The sequence below is a fragment of the Hyla sarda genome, chromosome 12, assembly GCF_029499605.1.
Source record: "Hyla sarda isolate aHylSar1 chromosome 12, aHylSar1.hap1, whole genome shotgun sequence".
Classification (NCBI taxonomy): domain Eukaryota; kingdom Metazoa; phylum Chordata; class Amphibia; order Anura; family Hylidae; genus Hyla; species Hyla sarda.
In genome coordinates this window covers 5,922,789-5,936,136 of record NC_079200.1, presented here as the reverse complement: position 1 = coordinate 5,936,136, position 13,348 = coordinate 5,922,789, and positions in this window count along the sequence as shown.

The following is a 13,348-nucleotide window of genomic DNA, read 5'->3' as shown; positions in this document are numbered from 1 at the left end:
TATTACAGACCTGGTAGTCGAACTTATTACAGACCTTGTAGCCGATCTTCTTACAGACTTTGTAGCCGATCTTATTACAGACTTTGTAGCCGATCTTATTACAGACCTGGTAGTCGATCTTATTACAGACTTTGTAGCCGATCTTATTACACACTTTGTAGCCGATCTTACTACAGACCTTGTAGCCGATCTTATTACAGACATTGTAGCCGATCTTATTACAGACCTTGTAGCCGATCTTATTACAGACCTTGTAGCCGATCTTATTACAGACCTTGTATCCGATATTATTACAGACCTTGTAGCCGATCTTATTACAGACTTTGTAGCCGATCTTATTACAGACCTTGTAGTCGATCTTATTACAGACTTTGTAGTCAATCTTATTACAGACTTTGTAGCCGATCTTATTACAGACTTTGTAGCCGATCTTATTACAGACCTTGTAGCCAATCTTATTACAGACCTTGTATCCGATCTTATTACAGACCTTGTATCCGATCTTATTACAGACCTTGTAGCCGATCTTATTACAGACTTTGTAGCCGATCTTATTACAGACCTTGTAGCCGATCTTATTACAGACCTTGTAGCCGATCTTATTACAGACCTTGTAGCCGATCTTATTACAGTCCTTGTAGCCGATCTTATTACAGACCTTGTAGCCGATCTTATTACAGACCTTGTAGCCGATCTTATTACAGACCTTGTAGCCGATCTTATTACAGACCTTGTAGCCGATCTTCTTACAGACCTTGTAGCCGATCTTATTACAGACCTTGTAGCCGATCTTATTACAGACCTTGTAGCCGATCTTATTACAGTCCTTGTAGCCGATCTTATTACAGACCTTGTAGCCGATCTTATTACAGACCTTGTAGCCGATCTTATTACAGACCTTGTAGCCGATCTTATTACAGACCTTGTAGCCGATCTTATTACAGACCTTGTAGCCGATCTTATTACAGACATTGTAGCCGATCTTATTACAGACCTTGTAGCCGATCTTATTACAGACCTTGTAGCCGATCTTATTACAGACCTTGTATCCGATCTTATTACAGACCTTGTAGCCGATCTTATTACAGACTTTGTAGCCGATCTTATTACAGACCTTGTAGTCGATCTTATTACAGACTTTGTAGTCGATCTTATTACAGACTTTGTAGCCGATCTTATTACAGACTTTGTAGCCGATCTTATTACAGACCTTGTAGCCGATCTTATTACAGACCTTGTAGCCGATCTTATTACAGACCTTGTATCCGATCTTATTACAGACCTTGTAGCCGATCTTATTACAGACTTTGTAGCCGATCTTATTACAGACCTTGTAGCCGATCTTATTACAGACCTTGTAGCCGATCTTATTACAGACCTTGTAGCCGATCTTATTACAGTCCTTGTAGCCGATCTTATTACAGACCTTGTAGCCGATCTTATTACAGACCTTGTAGCCGATCTTATTACAGACCTTGTAGCCGATCTTATTACAGACTTTGTAGCCGATCTTCTTACAGACCTTGTAGCCGATCTTATTACAGACCTTGTAGCCGATCTTATTACAGACCTTGTAGCCGATCTTATTACAGTCCTTGTAGCCGATCTTATTACAGACCTTGTAGCCGATCTTATTACAGACCTTGTGGCCGATCTTATTACAGACCTTGTAGCCGATCTTATTACAGACTTTGTAGCCGATCTTATTACAGACCTTGTAGCCGATCTTATTACAGACCTTGTAGCCAATCTTATTACAGACCTTGTAGCCGATCTTATTACAGACCTTGTAGCCGATCTTATTACAGACTTTGTAGCCGATCTTCTTACAGACCTTGTAGCCGATCTTATTACAGACCTTGTAGCCGATCTTATTACAGACCTTGTAGCCGATCTTATTACAGTCCTTGTAGCCGATCTTATTACAGACCTTGTAGCCGATCTTATTACAGACCTTGTAGCCGATCTTATTACAGACCTTGTAGCCGATCTTATTACAGACCTTGTAGCCGATCTTATTACAGACCTTGTAGCCGATCTTATTACAGACCTTGTAGCCGATCTTATTACAGACCTTGTAGCCGATCTTATTACAGACCTTGTAGCCGATCTTATTACAGACCTTGTAGCCGATCTTATTACAGACCTTGTAGCCGATCTTATTACAGACCTTGTAGCCGATCTTATTACAGACCTTGTAGCCGATCTTATTACAGACCTTGTAGCCGATCTTATTACAGACCTTGTAGCCGATCTTATTACAGACCTTGTAGCCGATCTTATTACAGACCTTGTAGCCGATCTTATTACAGACCTTGTAGACGATCTTATTACAGACCTTGTAGACGATCTTATTACAGACCTTGTAGCCGATCTTATTACAGACCTTGTAGCCGATCTTATTACAGACCTTGTAGCCGATCTCATTACAGACCTTGTAGCCGATCTTATTACAGACCTTGTAGCCGATCTTATTACAGACCTTGTAGCCGATCTTATTACAGACCTTGTAGCCGATCTTATTACAGACCTTGTAGCCGATCTTATTACAGACCTTGTATCCGATCTTATTACAGACTTTGTAGCCAATCTTCTTACAGACCTTGTAGCCGATCTTATTACAGACCTTGTAGCTGATCTTATTACAGACCTTGTAGCCGATCTTATTACAGACCTTGTAGCCGATCTTATTACAGACCTTGTAGCTGATCTTATTACAGACCTTGTAGTCAATCTTATTACAGACCTTGTATCCGATCCTATTACAGACTTTGTAGCCGATCTTCTTACAGACCTTGTAGCCGATCTTATTACAGACCTTGTAGTCGATCTTATTACAGACCTTGTAGCCGATCTTATTACAGACCTTGTAGTCGATCTTATTACAGACTTTGTAGCCGATCTTATTACAGACCTGGTAGTCGATCTTATTACAGACCTTGTAGCCGATCTTCTTACAGACTTTGTAGCCGATCTTATTACAGACTTTGTAGCCGATCTTATTACAGACCTGGTAGTCGATCTTATTACAGACTTTGTAGCCGATCTTATTACACACTTTGTAGCCGATCTTACTACAGACCTTGTAGCCGATCTTATTACAGACATTGTAGCCGATCTTATTACAGACCTTGTAGCCGATCTTATTACAGACCTTGTAGCCGATCTTATTACAGACCTTGTATCCGATCTTATTACAGACCTTGTAGCCGATCTTATTACAGACTTTGTAGCCGATCTTATTACAGACCTTGTAGTCGATCTTATTACAGACCTTGTAGCCGATCTTATTACAGACCTTGTGGCCGATCTTATTACAGACCTTGTAGCCGATCTTATTACAGACTTTGTAGCCGATCTTATTACAGACCTTGTAGCCGATCTTATTACAGACCTTGTAGCCAATCTTATTACAGACCTTGTAGCCGATCTTATTACAGACCTTGTAGCCGATCTTATTACAGACTTTGTAGCCGATCTTCTTACAGACCTTGTAGCCGATCTTATTACAGACCTTGTAGCCGATCTTATTACAGACCTTGTAGCCGATCTTATTACAGTCCTTGTAGCCGATCTTATTACAGACCTTGTAGCCGATCTTATTACAGACCTTGTAGCCGATCTTATTACAGACCTTGTAGCCGATCTTATTACAGACCTTGTAGCCGATCTTATTACAGACCTTGTAGCCGATCTTATTACAGACCTTGTAGCCGATCTTATTACAGACCTTGTAGCCGATCTTATTACAGTCCTTGTAGCCGATCTTATTACAGACCTTGTAGCCGATCTTATTACAGACCTTGTAGCCGATCTTATTACAGACCTTGTAGCCGATCTTATTACAGACTTTGTAGCCGATCTTATTACAGACCTTGTAGCCGATCTTATTACAGACCTTGTAGCCGATCTTATTACAGACATTGTAGCCGATCTTATTACAGACCTTGTAGCCGATCTTATTACAGACCTTGTAGCCGATCTTATTACAGACCTTGTATCCGATCTTATTACAGACCATGTAGCCGATCTTATTACAGACTTTGTAGCCGATCTTATTACAGACCTTGTAGTCGATCTTATTACAGACTTTGTAGTCGATCTTATTACAGACTTTGTAGCCGATCTTATTACAGACTTTGTAGCCGATCTTATTACAGACCTTGTAGCCGATCTTATTACAGACCTTGTAGCCGATCTTATTACAGACCTTGTATCCGATCTTATTACAGACCTTGTAGCCGATCTTGATTACAGACTTTGTAGCCGATCTTATTACAGACCTTGTAGCCGATCTTATTACAGACCTTGTAGCCGATCTTATTACAGACCTTGTAGCCGATCTTATTACAGTCCTTGTAGCCGATCTTATTACAGACCTTGTAGCCGATCTTATTACAGACCTTGTAGCCGATCTTATTACAGACCTTGTAGCCGATCTTATTACAGACTTTGTAGCCGATCTTCTTACAGACCTTGTAGCCGATCTTATTACAGACCTTGTAGCCGATCTTATTACAGACCTTGTAGCCGATCTTATTACAGTCCTTGTAGCCGATCTTATTACAGACCTTGTAGCCGATCTTATTACAGACCTTGTGGCCGATCTTATTACAGACCTTGTAGCCGATCTTATTACAGACTTTGTAGCCGATCTTATTACAGACCTTGTAGCCGATCTTATTACAGACCTTGTAGCCAATCTTATTACAGACCTTGTAGCCGATCTTATTACAGACCTTGTAGCCGATCTTATTACAGACTTTGTAGCCGATCTTCTTACAGACCTTGTAGCCGATCTTATTACAGACCTTGTAGCCGATCTTATTACAGACCTTGTAGCCGATCTTATTACAGTCCTTGTAGCCGATCTTATTACAGACCTTGTAGCCGATCTTATTACAGACCTTGTAGCCGATCTTATTACAGACCTTGTAGCCGATCTTATTACAGACCTTGTAGCCGATCTTATTACAGACCTTGTAGCCGATCTTATTACAGACCTTGTAGCCGATCTTATTACAGACCTTGTAGCCGATCTTATTACAGACCTTGTAGCCGATCTTATTACAGACCTTGTAGCCGATCTTATTACAGACCTTGTAGCCGATCTTATTACAGACCTTGTAGCCGATCTATTACAGACCTTGTAGCCGATCTTATTACAGACCTTGTAGCCGATCTTATTACAGACCTTGTAGCCGATCTTATTACAGACCTTGTAGCCGATCTTATTACAGACCTTGTAGCCGATCTTATTACAGACCTTGTAGCCGATCTTATTACAGACCTTGTAGACGATCTTATTACAGACCTTGTAGACGATCTTATTACAGACCTTGTAGCCGATCTTATTACAGACCTTGTAGCCGATCTTATTACAGACCTTGTAGCCGATCTTATTACAGACCTTGTAGCCGATCTTATTACAGACCTTGTAGCCGATCTTATTACAGACCTTGTAGCCGATCTTATTACAGACCTTGTAGCCGATCTTATTACAGACCTTGTAGCCGATCTTATTACAGACCTTGTATCCGATCTTATTACAGACTTTGTAGCCAATCTTCTTACAGACCTTGTAGCCGATCTTATTACAGACCTTGTAGCTGATCTTATTACAGACCTTGTAGCCGATCTTATTACAGACCTTGTAGCCGATCTTATTACAGACCTTGTAGCTGATCTTATTACAGACCTTGTAGTCAATCTTATTACAGACCTTGTATCCGATCCTATTACAGACTTTGTAGCCGATCTTCTTACAGACCTTGTAGCCGATCTTATTACAGACCTTGTAGTCGATCTTATTACAGACCTTGTAGCCGATCTTATTACAGACCTTGTAGTCGATCTTATTACAGACTTTGTAGCCGATCTTATTACAGACCTGGTAGTCGATCTTATTACAGACCTTGTAGCCGATCTTCTTACAGACTTTGTAGCCGATCTTATTACAGACTTTGTAGCCGATCTTATTACAGACCTGGTAGTCGATCTTATTACAGACTTTGTAGCCGATCTTATTACACACTTTGTAGCCGATCTTACTACAGACCTTGTAGCCGATCTTATTACAGACATTGTAGCCGATCTTATTACAGACCTTGTAGCCGATCTTATTACAGACCTTGTAGCCGATCTTATTACAGACCTTGTATCCGATCTTATTACAGACCTTGTAGCCGATCTTATTACAGACTTTGTAGCCGATCTTATTACAGACCTTGTAGTCGATCTTATTACAGACCTTGTAGCCGATCTTATTACAGACCTTGTGGCCGATCTTATTACAGACCTTGTAGCCGATCTTATTACAGACTTTGTAGCCGATCTTATTACAGACCTTGTAGCCGATCTTATTACAGACCTTGTAGCCAATCTTATTACAGACCTTGTAGCCGATCTTATTACAGACCTTGTAGCCGATCTTATTACAGACTTTGTAGCCGATCTTCTTACAGACCTTGTAGCCGATCTTATTACAGACCTTGTAGCCGATCTTATTACAGACCTTGTAGCCGATCTTATTACAGTCCTTGTAGCCGATCTTATTACAGACCTTGTAGCCGATCTTATTACAGACCTTGTAGCCGATCTTATTACAGACCTTGTAGCCGATCTTATTACAGACCTTGTAGCCGATCTTATTACAGACCTTGTAGCCGATCTTATTACAGACCTTGTAGCCGATCTTATTACAGACCTTGTAGCCGATCTTATTACAGACCTTGTAGCCGATCTTATTACAGACCTTGTAGCCGATCTTATTACAGACCTTGTAGCCGATCTTATTACAGACCTTGTAGCCGATCTTATTACAGACCTTGTAGCCGATCTTATTACAGACCTTGTAGCCGATCTTATTACAGACCTTGTAGCCGATCTTATTACAGACCTTGTAGCCGATCTTATTACAGACCTTGTAGCCGATCTTATTACAGACCTTGTAGACGATCTTATTACAGACCTTGTAGACGATCTTATTACAGACCTTGTAGCCGATCTTATTACAGACCTTGTAGCCGATCTTATTACAGACCTTGTAGCCGATCTTATTACAGACCTTGTAGCCGATCTTATTACAGACCTTGTAGCCGATCTTATTACAGACCTTGTAGCCGATCTTATTACAGACCTTGTAGCCGATCTTATTACAGACCTTGTAGCCGATCTTATTACAGACCTTGTATCCGATCTTATTACAGACTTTGTAGCCAATCTTCTTACAGACCTTGTAGCCGATCTTATTACAGACCTTGTAGCTGATCTTATTACAGACCTTGTAGCCGATCTTATTACAGACCTTGTAGCCGATCTTATTACAGACCTTGTAGCTGATCTTATTACAGACCTTGTAGTCAATCTTATTACAGACCTTGTATCCGATCCTATTACAGACTTTGTAGCCGATCTTCTTACAGACCTTGTAGCCGATCTTATTACAGACCTTGTAGTCGATCTTATTACAGACCTTGTAGCCGATCTTATTACAGACCTTGTAGTCGATCTTATTACAGACTTTGTAGCCGATCTTATTACAGACCTGGTAGTCGATCTTATTACAGACCTTGTAGCCGATCTTCTTACAGACTTTGTAGCCGATCTTATTACAGACTTTGTAGCCGATCTTATTACAGACCTGGTAGTCGATCTTATTACAGACTTTGTAGCCGATCTTATTACACACTTTGTAGCCGATCTTACTACAGACCTTGTAGCCGATCTTATTACAGACATTGTAGCCGATCTTATTACAGACCTTGTAGCCGATCTTATTACAGACCTTGTAGCCGATCTTATTACAGACCTTGTATCCGATCTTATTACAGACCTTGTAGCCGATCTTATTACAGACTTTGTAGCCGATCTTATTACAGACCTTGTAGTCGATCTTATTACAGACTTTGTAGTCGATCTTATTACAGACTTTGTAGCCGATCTTATTACAGACTTTGTAGCCGATCTTATTACAGACCTTGTAGCCGATCTTATTACAGACCTTGTAGCCGATCTTATTACAGACTTTGTAGTCAATCTTATTACAGACTTTGTAGCCGATCTTATTACAGACTTTGTAGCCGATCTTATTACAGACCTTGTAGCCAATCTTATTACAGACCTTGTATCCGATCTTATTACAGACCTTGTATCCGATCTTATTACAGACCTTGTAGCCGATCTTATTACAGACTTTGTAGCCGATCTTATTACAGACCTTGTAGCCGATCTTATTACAGACCTTGTAGCCGATCTTATTACAGACCTTGTAGCCGATCTTATTACAGTCCTTGTAGCCGATCTTATTACAGACCTTGTAGCCGATCTTATTACAGACCTTGTAGCCGATCTTATTACAGACCTTGTAGCCGATCTTATTACAGACCTTGTAGCCGATCTTCTTACAGACCTTGTAGCCGATCTTATTACAGACCTTGTAGCCGATCTTATTACAGACCTTGTAGCCGATCTTATTACAGTCCTTGTAGCCGATCTTATTACAGACCTTGTAGCCGATCTTATTACAGACCTTGTAGCCGATCTTATTACAGACCTTGTAGCCGATCTTATTACAGACTTTGTAGCCGATCTTATTACAGACCTTGTAGCCGATCTTATTACAGACCTTGTAGCCGATCTTATTACAGACATTGTAGCCGATCTTATTACAGACCTTGTAGCCGATCTTATTACAGACCTTGTAGCCGATCTTATTACAGACCTTGTATCCGATCTTATTACAGACCTTGTAGCCGATCTTATTACAGACTTTGTAGCCGATCTTATTACAGACCTTGTAGTCGATCTTATTACAGACTTTGTAGTCGATCTTATTACAGACTTTGTAGCCGATCTTATTACAGACTTTGTAGCCGATCTTATTACAGACCTTGTAGCCGATCTTATTACAGACCTTGTAGCCGATCTTATTACAGACCTTGTATCCGATCTTATTACAGACCTTGTAGCCGATCTTATTACAGACTTTGTAGCCGATCTTATTACAGACCTTGTAGCCGATCTTATTACAGACCTTGTAGCCGATCTTATTACAGACCTTGTAGCCGATCTTATTACAGTCCTTGTAGCCGATCTTATTACAGACCTTGTAGCCGATCTTATTACAGACCTTGTAGCCGATCTTATTACAGACCTTGTAGCCGATCTTATTACAGACTTTGTAGCCGATCTTCTTACAGACCTTGTAGCCGATCTTATTACAGACCTTGTAGCCGATCTTATTACAGACCTTGTAGCCGATCTTATTACAGTCCTTGTAGCCGATCTTATTACAGACCTTGTAGCCGATCTTATTACAGACCTTGTGGCCGATCTTATTACAGACCTTGTAGCCGATCTTATTACAGACTTTGTAGCCGATCTTATTACAGACCTTGTAGCCGATCTTATTACAGACCTTGTAGCCAATCTTATTACAGACCTTGTAGCCGATCTTATTACAGACCTTGTAGCCGATCTTATTACAGACTTTGTAGCCGATCTTCTTACAGACCTTGTAGCCGATCTTATTACAGACCTTGTAGCCGATCTTATTACAGACCTTGTAGCCGATCTTATTACAGTCCTTGTAGCCGATCTTATTACAGACCTTGTAGCCGATCTTATTACAGACCTTGTAGCCGATCTTATTACAGACCTTGTAGCCGATCTTATTACAGACCTTGTAGCCGATCTTATTACAGACCTTGTAGCCGATCTTATTACAGACCTTGTAGCCGATCTTATTACAGACCTTGTAGCCGATCTTATTACAGACCTTGTAGCCGATCTTATTACAGACCTTGTAGCCGATCTTATTACAGACCTTGTAGCCGATCTTATTACAGACCTTGTAGCCGATCTTATTACAGACCTTGTAGCCGATCTTATTACAGACCTTGTAGCCGATCTTATTACAGACCTTGTAGCCGATCTTATTACAGACCTTGTAGCCGATCTTATTACAGACCTTGTAGCCGATCTTATTACAGACCTTGTAGCCGATCTTATTACAGACCTTGTAGACGATCTTATTACAGACCTTGTAGACGATCTTATTACAGACCTTGTAGCCGATCTTATTACAGACCTTGTAGCCGATCTTATTACAGACCTTGTAGCCGATCTTATTACAGACCTTGTAGCCGATCTTATTACAGACCTTGTAGCCGATCTTATTACAGACCTTGTAGCCGATCTTATTACAGACCTTGTAGCCGATCTTATTACAGACCTTGTAGCCGATCTTATTACAGACCTTGTATCCGATCTTATTACAGACTTTGTAGCCAATCTTCTTACAGACCTTGTAGCCGATCTTATTACAGACCTTGTAGCTGATCTTATTACAGACCTTGTAGCCGATCTTATTACAGACCTTGTAGCCGATCTTATTACAGACCTTGTAGCTGATCTTATTACAGACCTTGTAGTCAATCTTATTACAGACCTTGTATCCGATCCTATTACAGACTTTGTAGCCGATCTTCTTACAGACCTTGTAGCCGATCTTATTACAGACCTTGTAGTCGATCTTATTACAGACCTTGTAGCCGATCTTATTACAGACCTTGTAGTCGATCTTATTACAGACTTTGTAGCCGATCTTATTACAGACCTGGTAGTCGATCTTATTACAGACCTTGTAGCCGATCTTCTTACAGACTTTGTAGCCGATCTTATTACAGACTTTGTAGCCGATCTTATTACAGACCTGGTAGTCGATCTTATTACAGACTTTGTAGCCGATCTTATTACACACTTTGTAGCCGATCTTACTACAGACCTTGTAGCCGATCTTATTACAGACATTGTAGCCGATCTTATTACAGACCTTGTAGCCGATCTTATTACAGACCTTGTAGCCGATCTTATTACAGACCTTGTATCCGATCTTATTACAGACCTTGTAGCCGATCTTATTACAGACTTTGTAGCCGATCTTATTACAGACCTTGTAGTCGATCTTATTACAGACCTTGTAGCCGATCTTATTACAGACCTTGTGGCCGATCTTATTACAGACCTTGTAGCCGATCTTATTACAGACTTTGTAGCCGATCTTATTACAGACCTTGTAGCCGATCTTATTACAGACCTTGTAGCCAATCTTATTACAGACCTTGTAGCCGATCTTATTACAGACCTTGTAGCCGATCTTATTACAGACTTTGTAGCCGATCTTCTTACAGACCTTGTAGCCGATCTTATTACAGACCTTGTAGCCGATCTTATTACAGACCTTGTAGCCGATCTTATTACAGTCCTTGTAGCCGATCTTATTACAGACCTTGTAGCCGATCTTATTACAGACCTTGTAGCCGATCTTATTACAGACCTTGTAGCCGATCTTATTACAGACCTTGTAGCCGATCTTATTACAGACCTTGTAGCCGATCTTATTACAGACCTTGTAGCCGATCTTATTACAGACCTTGTAGCCGATCTTATTACAGTCCTTGTAGCCGATCTTATTACAGACCTTGTAGCCGATCTTATTACAGACCTTGTAGCCGATCTTATTACAGACCTTGTAGCCGATCTTATTACAGACTTTGTAGCCGATCTTATTACAGACCTTGTAGCCGATCTTATTACAGACCTTGTAGCCGATCTTATTACAGACATTGTAGCCGATCTTATTACAGACCTTGTAGCCGATCTTATTACAGACCTTGTAGCCGATCTTATTACAGACCTTGTATCCGATCTTATTACAGACCTTGTAGCCGATCTTATTACAGACTTTGTAGCCGATCTTATTACAGACCTTGTAGTCGATCTTATTACAGACTTTGTAGTCGATCTTATTACAGACTTTGTAGCCGATCTTATTACAGACTTTGTAGCCGATCTTATTACAGACCTTGTAGCCGATCTTATTACAGACCTTGTAGCCGATCTTATTACAGACCTTGTATCCGATCTTATTACAGACCTTGTAGCCGATCTTATTACAGACTTTGTAGCCGATCTTATTACAGACCTTGTAGCCGATCTTATTACAGACCTTGTAGCCGATCTTATTACAGACCTTGTAGCCGATCTTATTACAGTCCTTGTAGCCGATCTTATTACAGACCTTGTAGCCGATCTTATTACAGACCTTGTAGCCGATCTTATTACAGACCTTGTAGCCGATCTTATTACAGACTTTGTAGCCGATCTTCTTACAGACCTTGTAGCCGATCTTATTACAGACCTTGTAGCCGATCTTATTACAGACCTTGTAGCCGATCTTATTACAGTCCTTGTAGCCGATCTTATTACAGACCTTGTAGCCGATCTTATTACAGACCTTGTGGCCGATCTTATTACAGACCTTGTAGCCGATCTTATTACAGACTTTGTAGCCGATCTTATTACAGACCTTGTAGCCGATCTTATTACAGACCTTGTAGCCAATCTTATTACAGACCTTGTAGCCGATCTTATTACAGACCTTGTAGCCGATCTTATTACAGACTTTGTAGCCGATCTTCTTACAGACCTTGTAGCCGATCTTATTACAGACCTTGTAGCCGATCTTATTACAGACCTTGTAGCCGATCTTATTACAGTCCTTGTAGCCGATCTTATTACAGACCTTGTAGCCGATCTTATTACAGACCTTGTAGCCGATCTTATTACAGACCTTGTAGCCGATCTTATTACAGACCTTGTAGCCGATCTTATTACAGACCTTGTAGCCGATCTTATTACAGACCTTGTAGCCGATCTTATTACAGACCTTGTAGCCGATCTTATTACAGACCTTGTAGCCGATCTTATTACAGACCTTGTAGCCGATCTTATTACAGACCTTGTAGCCGATCTTATTACAGACCTTGTAGCCGATCTTATTACAGACCTTGTAGCCGATCTTATTACAGACCTTGTAGCCGATCTTATTACAGACCTTGTAGCCGATCTTATTACAGACCTTGTAGCCGATCTTATTACAGACCTTGTAGCCGATCTTATTACAGACCTTGTAGCCGATCTTATTACAGACCTTGTAGCCGATCTTATTACAGACCTTGTAGCCGATCTTATTACAGACCTTGTAGCCGATCTTATTACAGACCTTGTAGCCGATCTTATTACAGACCTTGTAGCCGATCTTATTACAGACCTTGTAGCCGATCTTATTACAGACCTTGTAGACGATCTTATTACAGACCTTGTAGACGATCTTATTACAGACCTTGTAGCCGATCTTATTACAGACCTTGTAGCCGATCTTATTACAGACCTTGTAGCCGATCTTATTACAGACCTTGTAGCCGATCTTATTACAGACCTTGTAGCCGATCTTATTACAGACCTTGTAGCCGATCTTATTACAGACCTTGTAGCCGATCTTATT